Below are 20,459 nucleotides of genomic sequence, written 5' to 3' on the forward strand. Positions count from 1 at the left end.
TCTAGTGCAGGATCACCTGCCACACAGGTTCAGAGGGAGCATGCTTTTCCCTCGATTAGCGGAGCATCTTCAGGTATCTGGTATGTGGACAGTGGGGCCTCACGTCACATGACAGGAGTTCGTGAGTACTTCTCAGAGCTTTCAGAGAGTGGCACTGATATAGAGGTAGTACTCGGTGATGACAGAGTTGTTAGAGCAGTCGGGGTGGGGACACTGACATTTCAAAGGGAGTCCAAACCTCCCTTGAAAGTGTCAGATGTTCTTTATGTGCCAGGGATGAGGAAGAACCTCATATCCGTCTCAGCTTTGGAGGACAGAGGATATGAGGTACTGTTTAGGGGAGGACAGGTGTTGATGTATCCCAGGGGCACTCCAGCTGATTCAGCTAGAGCGATAGGTGTACGCCATGCAGAGGTGTACAAGTTTGCATTCTAGCCCCTTTTGGCATTGAGCAGTAGTACCGACAGCAGAGCTAGCAGTTCTGAGCTGTGCACCGCAGGATGGGACATATGTATCATGGAGCCTTGAGGACATTGCGGGAGATCACTACAGGTGTGCCAGATTTCAGTACTGATCACTTTGATACTTGCAGAGGTTGTGCGATGGGCAAGTTTGCAAAATCCCCTTTTCCCACAGTGACAGCAGAGTGACTGGGATACTTGATTTGATTCATTCCGATGTGAGCGGTTGGATGTTTCATGTTTCCTTGAGTGGATATGAGTACTATGTTTTATTCATTGATGATCACTCCAGGAGGACCTGGATTTATTTTTTGAAGACCAAGAGTGAGGTCCTCAAGCGGTTTCAGGAATTCAGAGCTCTTGTGGAGACACAGACAGGTCGAAAGATCAAGTCCCTGAGGTCAGAGAATGGAGGAGAGTACACCCTTGGAGAGTTTGTTGACTATTGTGCGGAGGCAGGCATTAGGAGGGAGTTCACTGTTCCTTACAACCCTCAGCAGAACGGGGTTGCAGAGAGGAAGAACAGATCCATCATAGGGGCTGCCAAAGCCATGTTACATGATCAGGGGTTGCCATTGTTCTTGTGGGCAGAGGCCTACAACACAACTGTTTACTTGCAGAACAGGAGTCTGCATCGTGCCTTGGGGCACATGACTTCGGAGGAGGCTTTCTCTGGGAAGAAGCCTGATATTGGTCATCTTCATATCTTTGGATGCATTACATACTCCTATATACCCAAGGAGAAGAGGACCAAACTAGAGCCCACCGCAGAGAAGGATATCTTTGTGGGCTACAGTGAGACTTCAAAGGCCTTTCGGATTTACATTCCTGCACAGAGGAGAATTGTTGTCAGACGGGATGTGAAGTTCGAGGAGGACAGGACCTTTAGGAGGTCACGGGAGTTAGAGTATCTGGATCAGCCAGACCCTCAGCAGCAGTTGAGTCAGTCGTAGGGATCCAGTGGGCAGGGATCAAGAGGATCAGGAGGTACATCTATGAGGATGTCAGGTCCGTCAGTGAGCAGTGGCTCACCGAGGCAGAGGGGTGGTGCTCTGGGCAGCATTCAGAGCAGTTCACTAGGGAGTCCACTGATGGACAGTTCACACGGTACCTCAGCTTCTACAGGTTCAGGTGCAGGCAAGAGGACAGCAGACAGACAGTCAGGAGTTCAGGCTCCTGATGATGATGAGGAGTTTCATTTTTTGCTGGGAGAAGTGCGCTCAGGGAAGAGGAAGCCCAAGTGGCTTCAGGACACCTTGAGAGATGCCTCATCTGTTGCTGAGCCGAAGAGGCTGGTCAGAGAGAGTAGACCACCTGAGAGGTTTTGTAGCTATATGGTGATGGTTACCAGCATCCTTGACTCTGAGCCTTCTTGCTATGAGGAGGCAGCTAGCCAACAGGTCTGGAGAGAGGCCATGCAGGAGTATTCTTCTATCATGAAGAATGATGTTTGGGAGGTGGTGCCGAGGCCTGAGGGCAAATCCGTGGTTACTTCCAGATGGCTTTACAAGGTAAAGCATGCTGCAGATGGCAGCATTGAGAAATTCAAAGCAAGGTTTGTGGCTAGAGGGTTCTCCCAGGTAGAGGGAGTTGATTATGAGGAGACCTTCGCTCCCGTGGCTCGATATACTTCGATCCGCTCCATTATATCGATAGCAGCAGAGATGGGTTGGAAGATCCACCAGGTGGATGTGAACACTGCATTTCTCAATGGCTTCATACAGGAGGAGGTGTACATTGAGCAGCCACAGGGCTTTGAGGTGCATGGGAAGGAGTCCCATGTGTGCAGACTGAAGAAGGCCCTTTATGGCCTGAAGCAAGCTCCCAGAGCTTGGTACTCCAAGATAGATACATATTTGCAGGGGATGGGTTTCACAAAGAGTGAGGCAGATCTGAACCTTTACTTTATTGTGATTGGTGAGGAGCCTCTCATTCTGGTGCTGTATGTGGATGACTTGGTCATTACAGGTGTAGGGAGACTCATAGAGCACTGCAAGAGAGATCTTGCAATGGAGTTTGAGATGAAGGACATCGGCTTGATGCATTACTTTTTGGGCTTGGAGGTGTGCGGTCCCACCAAGCAATGACCCAGATGACAAAAGAGGCATACCCTTACCCATTAACGCTTTCTTTTACATACCCTTGATACTCTCACTTCGCGTAGCAGATTCAATTGACCCCGGACCAACGCCTGTAAAGGAGGCAGAGCCCATGGCGTTATTCCTTTTTCCATGCCCAGCTGCTAGCGAGATAGCCAGTGCTTTTTACACACTCAGCAGCTCCACATGCTTGAATCCTGTTCCCTAGCAATAGGGGCGGTAAGGGCATGCACTGCACAATTCGTGTGGCAGGATGAGGGGCATTTCTTCCTGGGGCAGGGGAAGTATATTGTGAACATCCTTAACAGATTCCACATGGAGGATTGTAGGATCCATGTCGACACCGATGATCACCAACTGGAAGAAGCTTCATGCTTAGGATTCCGAGTTGGTGGATCCCACATTGTACAGGCAGTTGATTGGTTCCTTGATGTATTTGGTCAACACTAGACCAGATATCTGTTTTGCAGTCAACACGATGAGTCAGTTTATGTGTGAGCCTAGGAAGGTTCACTGGGTGGCTGCAAAACACATTTTGCGGTACTTGCAGGGGACAGTGGATTATGGTCTGGACTACAGGCAGGGAGATGGAGTGAGATTGGCAGGATACACTAATTCTGATTGGGCAGGTTGTGCTTCTGATAGGAAGAGCACTTCAGGGTGCTGTTTTGGGTTGGGTTCAGCAGTAGTGTCATGGTTCAGCCGGAAGCAACAGTCAGTAGCATTGAGTTCAGCGAAACCAGAGTATATGGCAGCCAGTCTAGCTAGTTGCGAGGCTATCTGGCTTCGCAAGATGTTGTTTGGCTTATTTGGTCAGCCGTTGAGACCTTCAGTGATTTACTGTGATAATCAGAGTTGCATTAAACTCACGGAGAATCCAGTATTTCATGACAGGTCAAAGCATATCGGGATCAGATATCATTTCATCAGAGACTATGTTCAGAAGGGAGCTGTGAAGCTTGAGTATATTTCCACTGATGAGCAGGTTGCAGATATTCTTACCAAAGCCTTACCACGGGGCAAGCATGTCTACTTCGGAGACAAGATGGGTGTGGTGAGGAACACCTTCCTCGGTAAGAGGGAGTGTTGAAATTTGGTACTGGAGGACAGGTGGTTCCCTTAGGCTTTGATCTTTGGCCTAGGGAAAAGTGTCCAAAAGAATTTAATTTTTCTCCTAAAGTGACTTTATAATTTTATAAAGTTAAATCTAATTTAAAAGTGACTTTAAGTGATAAAGTTACTAAGTCTAATTTTAAAGTGACTTTTATAAAGTCAATGAAAAATTAGAAAGAAAAAGTGACTTTGGAAATAAATGACTAAGTGGGTCTTTATTAAAGTGGGGTGAATTAAAAAATAAAAAGTGAGATTTAAATGAGCATTTAATCTCAGCCTTAGATCTCAATCTATTTCAGCGATTTGATTTAGGGATCACCCAAAAGTCACTTGGATCACCCAAAAGTCACTTGGGGTTAGATTAAAGGAGGAAAATGAGGAAAATGTCATTAATTCTTTCATGAGCAGATTGAGAGAAGGAGAGCAAGAGAGCAAGGGAGATTTCTGGACAGTGAGCTGTGGAGTTTCAGCAGAGCGGAGTTTCAACAACGGAGTTTCAGCAGGGCGGAGTTTCAGCAAGTCTGTACAGCGGAGTTTCAGCAAGGCTAAGATAAGTTGTAAAAGTTTGCTTGCTGATTTTTGCTGAATATTTCTCTTACTGTAAAAACTTAAAAGGCATTTTCTAGAAATAAAGAAGAGCTCTCAAACTGTTTTTCCCCAAGAGTTGTAGGGGGTTTTTCCAGGGTCACATTGAAAAAAAATTTCAGTGTTTAAATGTGTTTTAATCGCTGTTTATTACTGCTGATTTTTATTTCTACAATTTCCAGCATTCTGTAAAATTTCCAGAATTTGTGTTTTCAGCAAATTTATTTTTTTCCAGCTTGTTAAATGTATGGTTATGGGAAAGGGCATTTAACTATATGGGAGAAATAAGGAGAAACTGAAAACCGTGGTGGGAAATGAGAAATTTCTACAATGGTGAGTAATGGCAGTGTTGTCACGAGCATTAGAATCAGCAACCATTCTATTATTTTAGGTTGGTAAAGTGTTAAAATTGGCAACTAGGGCCAAATTCCACGTGGGTCATCTTATTTATGGCAGCAGATATTTTTCTTGGATTCCTCTCTTCGAGAGGTGTAGGATTTATCTAAAGATCATTCGATTTCGACATGTATTTACGGAGATATGAATTTATTTATATTATTGACAATTTGTCAAGGTCGGCCAGCAAGCAAATAACCCCTAGCTCAACCTCAATGTTGCATTATAAATAGAGGAGGCCTCAAGTCATTAGAGGCACTCGCATCTCTCATGATCTCCCTTCACTCGTTTGGGTTTGGTGGCAAGAGAGGTCAAGTGGGAGATCTAGCTCCTCTCCTAAAGAAGGAGATCTAGCCGCAGTCCTAGAGAGGAGATTTAGCCCTACACGTAGATCTAAAAGCAAGCCCTAGCCGCAATCAAAGGGAAGGCTCCAATACGCAGTCAAGAGGAAGGCTTAATCTGTAGTTAAGAGGTAACCTAATCACTGTCAAGAAGAGCTCCAATACGCAGCCAAAGGGAGCTCTAATATGCTATCTAAAGAAGCCTAATCTGATGTCTAAAGAAGCCCTAATCCGCTGTCTAAAGGAGGCCCTAAACTGCAGTTAAGAGAGCCCTAATTCGTAGCAAGGAGGCCTAATACGCATCTAGGAGAGACCCTAAGACACAACAAAAAGGAGCCCTAATGTAGCAAGAAGAAGCATGAGTTGTTGTAGGTGACAGCGTAGTAATAAAGGCTGTTTCTAGGCATGAGTTGGTGGTTGTTTGGGCTTGTTGGAGGAGATCGCAGCTACAACTAGCTACTTTGCTAGATTGCAAGCCATAGCAAGCAGCCAAGGTTGTTGCAAGGTAGCGTTAAGGTGGACAATATTTGCAAGAGGCACCGTGGCATAAGGGGAGACTCTCCTAGGTGGACTGAAGCTCTAGAAGAGCTTAGTTTGCTGACATCATTGAGGGTTAAGGGCTGCATATTGTGCCCTAACTTGAAACTTCCCTAAAGGAGCAACGTGGAGGGCAACATCCCATTGGAGGACAATTGCAGTCAATAAGAGTTATTCTGGGCCAGTTTGATGAGCTGTTAGGGACTGTGGTTGGTGCTCTAACCAGTCCCAGATTTGCAGTGTTGCAGCAAGTTCATGAGTAGTGTTTAGGTTGATCCATCTTGCTGTTGGAGGTTGAGTTCGCTGAGCTTTGTCTAAGCTTGATTGGAGGTCAAATCTAACCTGTTTGACCAAAGTTGACTTTGTTGGTTAGGGTTTGCTTTTGTTTTCATAAAATATCAGTTTTGCATATTTGTACTCTCTCTCTCTCCTGAACTATTGAAGACTAAAGAAGATTTGATCAAGGGTTTCCCCACATTGGGGTTTGCCCCTTGATGGTGCCACATCTTTTGTCTTCTTGTCTTGGCTTGTCTTCTACTATTTATGTTTATGTTCTATTTGCATTTTACTATCATGCTAATGTGATTGCTAAACTGGACATTGATATTGGGCTAACAAGAAAATTGAAGAAATTGCTCTTAAGCATAGAACATCCGAAAAATTAACATGGTATCAGAGGTGAGGTAAAGACAAAGCCCAAGCAAGAGTGAAAGAGCAATCACCAAAGACAGTTGGACAGGGACAAAAGGCTTAATGGGTTCCTCATCCCACTTCCTGGATGAAGGCAAGCTCCATGAAAAGTCTGACTATCACAGATGGAAGATGTCTCTTGATCTGACATTGGAAGAACAAGAAGTGTTGGATTATGTGAAGGGTAAAATCCCCGAGTCTCCTTCAAATGCACCAGCTGCTACAAAGAACAAGTACATCAAGGTTGAAGTCAAAGCGAAGAAGATTATCAGAGATTCCATAGACAAGCGTTTGGTGGCCTACATCTCTGATTTGAACACCTCCAAGGAGATCTATGATAGATTGGTAAGCATGTTCAAGGTTAATAATGTAAATCAAATTTTATTTCTCAAAAATAATCTAAAGGATATTAAGAAGTGCGAGGACGAGGATATTCAATCGTACTTTTAAAGGATCTCTGAGATCAAGAGTGATCTTCTATCGATTGGAGAAGTCATTCCTGACAAGAAACTTACTATCACTACCCTTGGAGGGCTCCCAACCGAGTGGTATATATTTAGAACCACTATTCTCAATAATGATTGAATTCCGGGATATGAGGAATTGATGTCAAGATGCATTTAGGAAAAAACAAGAATGGTGGAGCAAGAAATGCCTTCTAATAGAGGCAACTCCACTGCTTTCTCTGTTCATGCCAAAAGGAGAAATGATGCAGCATCTAAAGGTCATTTCAATGGAAAGCCTGGATCTAAGGGTGGAAGTAAAGGCAGATGCTTTGCTTGCAATAAGTTTGGCAACTATGTAAAGGGAGTGTCCAAATAGAAGGGACACATCATATGATGATGATCCCAATCATTCCAAGGGCAACTTCAACAACAATGATTGAAGGAATGACAGGTACAATGGCAAAGGAAAAAGGAATGCGGGACATCAAGGAAATGGTCGAACCTCCAAGAAAGCAAGGAACTCCAGGTATGAAGAATCGAATGTTGTTAACAATAAGCAAAAGGAGTATTATCTTATATTGACCCTCTCCACTACTTCTCTAGACGCTTTGGGAAATTGTCTTTGAATAGTGGTGCTTCAAGGCACTTCATCGGATATAAGGAAGCTCTTTTTAATTTGATAGAGAAGGAAAAACACTTAGAGATTATTCTTGGAGACGATGCCACCTATCCTGTAAAGGGTGTAGGGAATGTAACTCTTCAATTTAATTAGGGTAACATGATTCATTTACAAGTTCTTTATGTACCTAATCTCAAGAAGAACCTGGTGTCCATTTCAGCAATGGAAGACAAAGGTTACAAGGTGGCATTCATCGATGGAAAGGTACGTGTTTGGAAAATAAATTTTAAAGATGCTTTTACTCTTGGGTTCAGGTTTGGTACGTTGTATTAAGTTGCAGGAAGTCCATTGGGGGCCATGTCTTGCGACACATCTCTACAATCTGAACTATGGCACTGGAGGTTTGCCCATCTTCATTAAAAGGCCCCACTCGATGTGGGACAGATGGTAACAGGGATGCTTGAATTCAAAGAAGAGAATGAAGGTATATGTTTGTGATGTATGGAGGGAAAAATTACGAGGGGGACATTCCCCTCCAGTTATAGCAAGACCATAGATGTAGAACAACCCAATGGGTTTGAGGTTCATGACCAGAACCTCATGTATACAGGTTAAAGAAAGCTCTCTATGAGTTGAAGCAAGCACCCCAAGCTTGGTATGAGATAATTGATAGCTATCTGATGAAGTTGAAATTCACTAGGAGTGAAGCTGATCCAAACCTTACTTTAAGGTTGAAGATGATAAACCTCTCATATTGGTACTTTTTTATGTGGACGACCTCTTTCTGACAGGTGCAGACCCCCTCATTTACAAACGTAAGAGGGGGTTGGATTTCGAATTTGGAATGGTGGATTGCAAGCCTGTGACTACCCCGATGGAACTTAACTTTAAGAAGTTATGCGGTAGTGCCGTCGGACCTGAATTGGGAAATGCCTCTGAGTTTTGTCAACTCATAGTAGCATTGATGTTCTTGGTGAACTCTTGTCCGTATATATGTTTTGTAGTTAACATCTTGAGCCAATATATGGTTGAGCCTCATCATATTCCTTGGATTGGTGCCAAGAATCTTTTGAGATTTCTTCGGAGCACAATCTCTCATGGACTGGGATACACTATTGAAAATGTGAGGCGGCATGATTATTCTAATGTTGATTGGGCAGGCAGTGTGGTGGATCGTAAGAGCACTTCTAGGAGCTGGTTCTCTTTGGGTTTTGCTTCGTTATCCTAGATGAGTAGGAAGTAGAAGTCGGTTGCTTTGAGCACCGCTGAGGCTGAATACATAGCTGTGAGTATGGTCTCCTGTGAAGTTGTCTGGTGGAGGAAGCTCTTCAGTGAGTTGTTTGGATATGTGCTGGATACCACTGTGATCCTCTGTGACAACGAGCGTGGGATTCGATTGTCGGAGAATCCCATGTTTCATGATCGCTCCAAGCATATAGACATCAAGTACCACTTTATCTGGGATATGGTACAACAAGGAGTAATAAGGCCCCATCACATAAGGACTGATGAGAAGGTCACCTATATTCTGATGAAGTCCCCGGGAAAGGTCAAATTCTTGACTTTTCGAGAGCAATTGGCAGTCGTGGAGAGACCCTCTCCTAAGGGTCCTGTATGATATGGACATTGAGCTCTGGGAGCTTCGGGGGGCTTGGGGTACTTCTTGGAGTGATGAGCAACCATAGGGTGAGTGGTTCAACCTTCCCGTAGTGGTTTGCCATGTAGGTAGGATGAGTGGTTCATCCTTCTCATGCTGGGACACAATCATAGGGTGAGTGGTCTAGCCTTCCCCTAGTGATTTGTTGTGTACAGGGTGAGTGGTTCAGCCTTCCCCTGTGATAACCCTGTCAACATGAAGGGTGAGTGGTTCATCTTTCTCTTGCTGAGACATCCTACCCATGCAGTCTGGGACTCATGGGAAGTACCTCTCATTAGGCCAATGGGTAGGGAAATGAGGATAGGGACCATAGTACTACCGATGGATGCATCGTGTACTACTGTACTCCCTATGCTAGGATGATGTATATTGATCTGGGATCAATGGCACTGACTTTAGGTCAGTAAGAGTGGTATGCGTTACTCTCTTCTTGGGACTGACTTCAGGTCAGTAGAGAATGGTATGATACATTTTCGATCACTTCTTCCTCTCCATGGTTCAGTACAACAGAGCAGTGCAGGGCATTGCATTGATGGCATAAATAGTACAAACTGACAAATGGATTAGTAGATGGAGTTCTCCCTAATTGAGACTCGAGAGGGAGTGTTCAAATTGGCAACCAAGGCTAAACTCCATGTGGGTCATCTTATTTATGGCAGTTGATATTTTTCTTGGATTCCTCTCTTTGAGAGGTGTAGGATTGATCGAAAGATCATCCGATTCCGACATGTATTTATGGAGATATGACTTTATTTATATTATTGACAATTTGTCAAGGTCGGCCAGCAAGCAAATAACCCCCAGCTTGACCTCAATGTTTCATTATAAATAGAGGAGACCTCAAGTCATTTGAGGCACTCACATCTCTCATGATCTCTCTCCACTTGTTTGGGTTTGGTGGCAAGAGAGGTCAAGTGGGAGATCTAGCCGCAGTCCTAAAGAAGGAGATCTAGCCACAGTCCTAGAGAGGAGATCAGGCCCTACACACAGATCTAAAAGCAAGCCCTAGCCGCAGTCAAAGGGAAGGCTCCAGTATGCAGTCAAGCAGAAGGCTTAATCTGCAGTTAAGAGGTAACCTATTTGCCGACAAGAGGAGCTCCAATACGCAGCGGAAGGGAGCCCCAATATGTTGTATAAAGAAGCCCTAATCTGTTGTCTAAAGAAGCCCTAATACCTTGTCTAAAGGAGGCCCTAAACTGCAATTAAGAGAGGCCTAATTCGTAGCAAGAAGGATGCCTAATACACAGCTAAGGAGAGACCCTAAGAAGCAGCAAAAAGGAGCCCTAACGCAGCAAGAAGAAGCATAAGTTGTTGTAGGTGGCAGCGTAGTAATAAAGGCTGTTTCTAGGGATGAGTTAGTGACTGTTTGGGCCTGTTGGAGGAGATGGCAGCTACAACTAGCTGCTTTGCTAGGCTGCAAGGCATAGCAAGCAACCAAAGTTGTTCCAAGGCAGCGTTAAGGTGGACAATATTTGCAATAGCCAATGTGGCATAAGGGGAGACTCTCCTAGGTGGATTGAAGCTCTAGAAGAGCTTAGTTTGCTGACATCATTGAGGGTTAAGGGCTGCATATTGTGCCCTGACTTGAAATTTCCCTAAAGGAGCATCGTGGAGGGCAACATTTGATTGGAGGACATTTGCAGTCAATAGGAGTTATTCTGGGCCAGATTGATGAGCTGTTAGGGATTGTGGTTGTTGCTCTAACCAGTCCCAGATTTGCAGCATTGCAGCAAGTTCATGAGTAGTGTTCGGGCTGATACATCTTTTTGTTGGAGGTGGAGTTGGCTAAGCTTGATTGGAGGTCAAATATGACCTTTTTGACCAGTGTTAACTTTGCTGGTTAGGGTTTGCTATTGCTGTCATAAATATTAGTTTTGTATATTTGTACTATCTCTCTCTCTTTTGAACTATTGAAGACTAAAGAAGATTTGTTTCCCCACATTGGGGTTTGTCCCTAGTTGGTGCCACATCTTGTGTCCTCTTGTCTTGGCTTGTCTTCTACTGTTTATGTTTATATTCTATTTGTGTTTTACTATCATGCTAATGTCATTGCTAAACTGGACATTGATATTGGACTAACAAGAAAATTGAAGTAAATTGCTCTTAAGCATAGAACATACCAAAAATTAACATAAAGCAAGAGGTTCAACCTGATTTGAGTTTTAATAGTTCATTTAACATACATTTTAATTTTTGTAAGTGACTATATGACATTTAATTTCAATTTAATATAATATATATATTTTTAATAATTTTAAATACAAATATTATAGTATGATTGTTGGCTATATTTATGTTATTAACTTTTTATTAATATCAATTTTAATATTCTTTTTATAAAAGTAATTATTATAATTACTATTATTATAAAAGCAATTATTGTAATAAATTATAATTATTTTAATTTTAAAATTATAATTATTAATTTCAAAATATTAATATCAAAATCAAGATTAAGGCAAACGATTAATAATATAAATATAAAAATTAATTAAATGATTAATAATATAAATAATATCAATAAGTAAATTAAAAATACAAATATTATAGTATGATTGTTGGCTATATTTATGTTATTAACTTTTTATTAATATCAATTTTAATATTCTTTTTATAAAAGTAATTATTATAATTACTATTATTATAAAAGCAATTATTGTAATAAATTATAATTATTTTAATTTTAAAATTATAATTATTAATTTCAAAATATTAATATCAAAATCAAGATTAAGGCAAACGATTAATAATATAAATATAAAAATTAATTAAATGATTAATAATATAAATAATATCAATAAGTAAATTAAATTATTTTTTTCATGAATTTATAATAATGTAAAATGGAAAAAATATTTATTATAATCCTAACAAATATTTTATAATATAATATTAAGAATTATAGTATTATTATTATTATATGTTTATTAATATCAAAATATTAAATCCATACTATTGACACTTATTAGCGTATATCAACCGCAATTATTAATGTGGTTGTGCTAGTAATTCAACCAACTTAGATCTAACTTAATTTTGGGTCTACCAAGTGTAGAGAGGGATCAAATCTCTTGTGATGCAAACCTCTTTTAAAGCGAAAAGAGATTTGATTCTCTCTGTGCTTGGTAGATCCGAAGTTAAGATGGATTTAGGTTGGTTAAAATATATTGTTTAATTTTTATCAACTCCCATTCTTGATGATGTTGGTCAGTGTATTTCAAGTTGTGAGGTCCTTCAACTATAAACAATTTATTCTCAAACTTGTATATTATTTAACATCCCTTTATTCCAAATGTTAGGTGCAACTATTTGACCTTGTGACATTACACAAGGTGTAGCTAGTTTAATGGCCAAGTAAAAAGTATTTATGAGCTATCTTGTTTATCACTAGAACGAACCAAGTATGTAGTTTTCAACATTCCTTCAAAAGGAAATGCAAGTTGGAAGTCATATAGTGAAGGTAGGCTAACAACAAGGGTTTATAAAATAATAGTTTTATGTTGAAGCAAGATGGCTAGTCAAAAGTGACATTTCTTTTGTATGTATGTGTAATGAGGATTTAAATTTTGATGCAATGAGTATTTTTAATTTTGCCTTGAGTGTGATATTGTAGATTAAAAGTTTCTATTCATGTCGAAAAGATAAAAATAGCTGTTGGCCTTGATTATACCGTGGTTTCCCAATGGGGAAACCAACCCATTAGAAGCACTGGTGACCTTCAATCCAAAATCGTAACGAGTTCAAAATGAGTTGGATCTCATCCAACATTTGTCTAACCTAGTAATAAATAGTTCAATTGCAAAATTTTGGGCAATAACAGTGATGAGCATAAACAAGATTTTGTATATCCTAAACTCACTTGTGAAATACTAAAAGCAAAAATAACAGAGTGCGCATAGACATGAACAAGACTGAGAATATATTGAGGCATCCACTTTTGTCGGGATGGGCTTAGACTTGTAGTTGCTAAGAGGACCCGATCTTGCATGTTTTAATGTGTGCTAGTCTCTCGTTAATGCTTTTCAATTGCAACATGATATCATCCAAGACTAGCAAGATCTCATTTCATTCTTGTCCAAAAGGACTTTGCTTAGGAGGAATTTCATACACCAATAAAGATCAATTGTATATAGATATTGGTTCTGGCGTCTGCGGATTTCATATGCCAATAAAGATCAATTGTATATAGATATTGGTTTTGGCATTTGAGGAAATTCCCTATACCAGGCATCCATGTAGCAGTCGTTGTTTTAACTTTCGAGTTAGATAAACATGCCCACTTTCTCATGGCATTGGCCTCTAGGTCATATATCTTATCCTTAATTGCAGTTAGGGTTTGTTCATGATATGCTTGGGTGAATGACTTTGCCCTCATTTGTGCTCTTGAACCCCCAAGGGATCCTCAACCCTCACTTCCCCTTTGACAACAAATGCACTGTTTGGATTGGAGGTATTGAATTAGTAGATATTGAAACATGGATATATTGTAGAATATTATCAATTTCAAATAAATCTTAGAGACATTACTTCAATATTTGTCTTGTACATTCCATCAATATAATATACCCTAAAGGTTGTCCGTTTTCCTTATTATGTTCACCCATATTGGAAGCTCTATGTTGGTTTAATTGCTTCAAACCATTTAGTTGCCCCCTTTTCTTATTAGATTTAATGTACTAGGTCGACACATAGGCCTCATATATGGTCTTGGGCTTGAATAACATAACTTGCCTTATTGTGTGACTATGAACACCACCTTCACCTTTTGCAACACTATTATTCAATTGGAAGACACTAAAACATTAGCATATATGTTTGCATTCATCCTTGTGGATCTAGGGTTAATATTTCAATTGCTTTGTGTTTATATTCCATGGTATGGCTTACATACTTCTAGTGTAAGCCTTGAGAACTAGTGACCACAAAAGGCCTATGAACATAGCAGAGAGGACAAAGTTTTCCAATTAATGGAATGTTGACTGTCCACCTATTTCGACTCCCCTTCTCTCTACTATCTTGTACAAATGCCAAGATCATGGTTTTGATTCATGATGAGATGCATTGAGAAAATTGATTTTGTTCTATTGTGTTCAATTTTGAGTCTTTGATTGGACAATTATCAGGGTTTAATATTCAATATTGACTTGGTGTAGTGTTTTTGATTTTGCATCCACTCTTCCAATGAATGGAATGTTGACTGTCCACCTATTTGGACTCTTCTCTCAGTTATCCTGTACAAATGCCAAGATCATGGTTTTAATTCATGATGAGATACATTGAGAAATTTGATTTCATTCTGTTGTATTCAATTTTGAGTCAATGATTGGACAATTATTAGGGTTTAATATCCAATATTGACTTGTAGTATTTTTGATTTGGCATCCACTACATATATTTTGTTTTTTCCATACTTATGTGCCAATGCGTTTCGTTCTTGTTGTTATTGTTGAGTTTTATAGCTCAGAAGTTGCTTCTAGTCTTGTGTCTTGACTAGAAAGACCTTGATTTGCCTCTTTAGAAGCTTGCATATGACAGGTAGAGCACACAAAATTGGGTTGCACACATGCAAATGTGTTGCATGTGACATGCATGAGATGTGCATGTAAAATAAGCTAAATTTAAGACTTGGACTTAGAGTTAAAAGTGGAGAAAGCTAAAGATAGGATAGTTAGCTAAAGTAAAGTTACTTATCTCTAGTTAACTCGACGAGTTAGTTTTGGTCGTTAATCTTAGCTTAGGAAAGTTATACATTGAGCCTAAGGTGAGGAGCTAAGACACAACACCACCACAAGATTTAGAGTGGCTTCTCAGTGAGCATGTGTTGGGTCTGAGAGAATGCAAAGAGGTTGGTGATCAGTTTTGTATTTTCTCAGTTGGGCCATTATCTCACGATGAGAGCCCAAGTAAGTTATGTGATTAATTTATTAATGAAGAATTGTTGATTGGGCAAAAATTTGTTTGTTTATGTGATTCATATGGAGTAAGTTTTGCTTCTCATAAATATTTTGGTTAGGAACTTAGCCGTGCATTCATTCAGTGAATAATAGCTGGGAAATTGTAACATGGTATCGAGCCCCAACTTTGAATTGATCTCGAAATTACAAGTGTTGAGTTTGTGTTGGATTGTTGAAGCTTAGGCTAGTTGGGATCATTTGGACGAGAATTTTATTAGGGGTCGAGAGGATATTTTTGGCTTTTTTTAAGGGTTTTTTTTGAATCGAAAAAAAGGGACGATTCAAAAAAAGGGAAAAGAAGGAAAAGGGGCACATTTAAAAAAAAAATAACAAAAAAAATGGGTACAAGCCCTAGTGAGGTAGTAGGTCAACTAGTTAATAATAAAAATTAACTGTTGGTCAGTTTGACAGGTATGCCTACTAGGTTACTTTACGAGGACATGTTGAACTTGGTAGGAAATTTTAGCCCATAGAAGGAGCAAATTGTTTTGTTATTTGAGGAGCATGAGTTGTGGGACATTGTGGAGAAGATCGTCCAAATTCCTACATGTCCTACTCGAGTTTAATAAGAAAAACGTGAAGGCCAAGAGAATAACCTTGGACTCCATTAAAGACCATATTATATCTTATGTGACGGGGAAGAAGTGTGCCTTTGAGACGTGGGCATCCTTAACTAAGTTATACCTAAGTACAAAGCTGAGAAACACCAAGATGTTTGAAACTAACACAATTGCATCCTGCTTGACGATTGACCATGATCACTCAGATTAGAGATGACTTGGCAACATTGGGGGAAGCTATTGACAATGAAGAGTTGGTCAAATTATCCTTGAGTGGCTTTCCTTTGAAATGGGATGTGTTTGTTGAAGGGATTGTTGAACGGGAGAATTTGCCTAGTTGGGATTGATTGTGGGATGATTTTGTATGGGAAGAAACAAGGAGACATTTGAAAACTGCACGCCAACATGATGGTACAAATGATGAGGAGAATTTTGCTCTTATTGTAAAGGGTAAAAGTAAAGTAAAGGGAAGTGGGGGATCTCCTTTTGTGAAGGACATACGTAAAGTGAAGTGCTTTATGTGTCATAAGATTGGTCACTATGCGAGATAGTGTCGATGCAAGAAGTAGGATCAGATGGTTGCATCAGCGTCAACTGAGATTGATGACTTTAAGAAGAAATTTGAAAAAGAAATTTTTTCTAGTCTCTTACGTTTTTGGTAGTAGTACTGTTGTGTATGAGGACAATGTGTTATGGCTAATGGATAATAGAGATTCTAGTCACATGATGAGGATGAGGTCAGTGTTTGACAATATTTCAGAGACTTTCTCAGATTGTAGTGTGTTTAGTGGGACTAGTACCATGCATGCAATGAAGGGGTTTGGATGTGTCAGATTCCAACTAGAGTTAGGAGGATTTCTGGAGGTGACAAGGATGTTGTTTGTTGTAGGGTGAAGGGTACATGTGCTATTAATGTCAACCTTGGAGGTGTTGAGAAATCTAGGGCATCAAGAATAAAGATTAGGTGATTTCTCTTCTAATGATAATTGCTTGTGAATGCTTTTTACTACTTTAGATTAGGATCTCCTCTTTAGTTAGATTATTATAGTATTCTTCTTCATGAAACAACTACTAAGGCAAAAACAATAAAGAGACAAGAGACACAGAATATAGGCGATCAACTAGGGCCAAAACCTCTCCAACTTGAGAGGAAAGCCCACTCCAACTTGAAAGGAAAGCCCAAACGAATTCTTCTTCTTATGGAGGCTTCAATTGATGAATACCAAGACCAAGACACTTGACCTATTTGCCACTCCAAGACCAAGACACAAAGCTTCTTAGCTTGACCCTTTCCTTTCTGAGTCAACGATGGTCAAACTGCTAACTCTTCCTTCCTTCCGTCTCGGCTACTCCTTAGACTTCAACTTCCTGCAATTCTCGGTGTCCTTTAGAAACCCTAACACGTGTGAATGATTATCTTTGGACCCTTGATTCCCTTCGCTCTAGGTGGAGGCTGCTTCCTTGGCAACTCGGCTTGAGATACACCTTTCTCTCCTTCGTGACTTAATTTTTCAATGCGAATGCAATTGCTTCTTCTGCAACAAACCATGTTTATACTTCACCTGTGTGGAGAGATTCAACCCTCGAATAGATCTGAAATATCCTTGATGATGATCTTTCTTTTCTTTGCTTGATTCTAGGCTTCTTCCCTTGTGAACTTCGCACTTGTTTGTCTTCTAAGCTTGATTGAAATTTTGACTTCAAGTGGAGGTCGAGTTGCCCTATATATAATGATTAGCCCATCAAATAAGCAGACTTGACAATGATCTAAGGCGACATGTCTTTTAGTGGAGTTCCATTGCTTTGTTTAAGACCAACTTGAAGAAGGTGCTTGACCTTGGTCTTGGAGGGTCTTTAGACTCTTTCAATGACTCATACAAAATGTAACGTGCCCAAGAAGGATCCTTTATACATGAGATTGAATTAATTTGACTTTTATGACACGATGACAAAACCTAAAGGCTCACAATGGGAGCCATAACTAAAAAATAAAATTCCTTGCTCATGAAACCCATGAGACAAGTGTTACAAATAATTTTATTTTTCTTCTTTAAATCAATTACATAAAATAACAATTACACTTGTCATTATGAAGACCAAACCTAGTTACAGTTTTCAACACTCCCTCTTAATCAGGGAGGTGTTCATAATGGTACTTGTTCATTCTCAATTTGAAGAATTCTCATAAGAAGAGTCAGATTTGTAACCCATCTGTTTAGCATCATATCAACCAACATTGTCATATAGCAAGGCCTTGACTAACAACTCTATCTCTCCGCAAGATTTGAGGTCAATGCTGGTGAGACCAATGATGTATAGACACCCTCATCATTGTCTGTCTCAGAACATACCCCACCTGGGTTCTCAGGGTGTATTCCACCATGACTATTCTTATCTTGGATTCCCAATCCTTAAAGAATATCGGTCCTCTATGACTACTCTTACCTTGTATGCCATAACTCATCCTCAAAGAGCATCAAATGCCAGATGCCTACCCAATCCTCCAGTTTCTCTTCCCAAGTGAACACAAGAATGATGTGTTTATTTCTCCCTCTTAATTAGGGAGGACATACATATTCCAATGAAGGAATGTACTCATTCCTATGGAAGGAATGCACCTAAGCTCCCGCTTGGCTTGGGAATTTTGCTTCCAAATTTCTACCAAGCAAGAAACTTGTTTCTAGGCTCCCTCTTAATTAGGCACCTACAATAGCTCCTCAGGTGGAGATGATGGGACAACCAACTGCTTTGGAACTCCTCACGATGTCATGAACTTCTTTTCATTATTTAGGAGTCTACATGTTTTGGGATTTCTTCATAGGGCACAAAGCATCCATCACTTTCATTCATGAGTCATTCATGTCATCATTCCTTTCATCGGAAAGTGATCCATTAGTTCATATTTGCTCTTCCTTAATGCCATGCTGCCTTCTACATGCTATGTTTCCTGAAGGAATTTCCTTCCTGTTACAAGGTCAACAATGGTGAAAGACATCCATAGCTCTTCCCTCGACAACCCTGCATAAGCCCATCCAGATATTTGTTCAAAAATAAGAAATGAACACTTAAATCAAAATTACCTTTGTGATGGTCTTTCATCATGACATCTTGTAGTTTGCATCAGCATCCTGCATACACATTGACATATCTCCCAAAGATATATACTGTCAAGGGCCTCTTTCTTTTTCAGACTCCATCAGAGTCATCATATCTTTCATGGAGATATCCTAGCCAAATCTCTTAGTCCTGGGATGTTGATTGCCTTCTTCATGGTTGCACATTCCAATATCTCTTTCCTTCTTTCTTCACACATTTTCTTCTTAGGAACATTTAATCAGAGTTCCTCCAATCAAAGTCAACCACCTCATATTTCATATGAGGACATATTATTTTGATTTCATCTAGAAGGCAACCATCACCATCATGGGTGCGCTTATGTAACGAGGATTTCGTGTGTCATGCATAAATGGGCAAGGACCGACTCATGTAAATGCATGGTGGCTAGCAAAAGGGCCTTTGAGATTCCAATTGAGGCAAGGGGATCTGAGACTTAAGTGTACCAACAAAATATCAAGTTGAACGACTCGTTGTTATAATGGAATTTGATGAACAATAAGCGAATTATGGACATTAGTTACACCCATTCCTTGTATCAATGAAGCCTCAAACACGATGTAGAAGAGAGATAGGACCAAACATTATTTCAAGTTGGAAGTGACATGGTCCAAACTTTTCAAGAATGATAGATTGAGGAATTGTTTGCTTGCATTGAATGCTGTGGTGAATGAGGATGATTAGTACTCTGTGCTGAAGAACAATTAGACTTCCGTAAATTAGGTCCCGAAAACTTAGATCCATGTAGAACTATGTGGCAGAAAAGAGTGTTCGTGGGTGACATCTTGGTCGATATGTCCTAAAAATGATTTGGAAAACACTGTCTCTCAAGGAAGGCCAAGGAATCATATCTCTTGTTAATCTAACGCTGAAGCCAATGCTGCAAATTGAAACGAGGAATTGAGAATAGTATCCATGGATACAAGTTGTGCTAGTTATATTGATCTCTTCTCCTTTGAAAAAGAAATGGTGATCAAAGAGGATCTTCTTTGATGTATTGAAGATCAAGACCTTGGTTCTACCTTTGTTAATCGTTAATTGATGGAGATCACAATAAAGGGCCAGGGAATTCAACTGTTTTTAAAGTTCACCTGGGACGAGGCTAGAATTACCACACTATCTAGAAATATCGAGATAGAAATCAAGACATGGTGTAGAAGGCAACCATCACCATCATGGGTGCGCTTATGTTACAAGGATTTCGTGTGTCATGCATAAACGAGCAAGGACCGACTCGTGTAAATGCATGGTGGCTAGCAAAAGGGTCTCTGAGATGACGATGTGTCTAAGTTTGTGGGGGTAATGCCTCCTTGCGGGCATAGTCAAAAGCTTTTTGAAAGTCTAGAAAACACGAATAAGCTTTCAAAGAGGGACTTAGTCTTAAAAAATCAAGTTGCAACAGCCTCAATGCTTAATGTTTAGATAATTAATTTTGAACTAAATATGGAAGGTCCTAGGGAAGGGTTATAAATATTTCAATGCCTTTCATTGTGATTGCTTTATGAGAATGCAATTTAAGAAGGGGCATTGCCAAAGCACATAAAGTCAACGCATTGCGTTGAAGAAGAGTGCCAACATTTATGCCCAACAAGGAATGGAATGAATGTGGAATGTTCAAAGGTATCACAGGAGGCATTAAATATTCTTAGGTAGCCTTAGTATAAGAGAAATTTTGGTATGAAGATAAATATTAAATGGAAAATAGTTTACCATGTAAAAGAATCTATCTCATATCCAAAAGGTTGAAGAAAAAGTGGGAATAGTAGTTATAAATAAGCTCATAGTCCATAGATTGGGGATGCATTGGAGACATTGGTTAGGTGAATTGTTCATACTATGCTTAAGGTCTCGTAGGCATGAACTTGGCATTCATACATTCTCATGAAA

The 20,459-nt window shown here is 39.9% G+C and overlaps 1 protein-coding gene across 5 annotated transcripts in view; it reads left to right on the top strand.

Moving 5' to 3' along the window:
• The window catches only part of LOC149230667 (uncharacterized), a 123,990-nt gene that overhangs the window by 17,244 nt on the left and 86,287 nt on the right, over positions 1 to 20,459 (top strand). The window lies entirely within an intron of this gene.

This window comes from Pinus tabuliformis, chromosome J (assembly GCF_031772625.1).
Source record: "Pinus tabuliformis cultivar Carrire ecotype Pingquan chromosome J, CPIR1, whole genome shotgun sequence".
NCBI lineage: Eukaryota > Viridiplantae > Streptophyta > Pinopsida > Pinales > Pinaceae > Pinus > Pinus tabuliformis.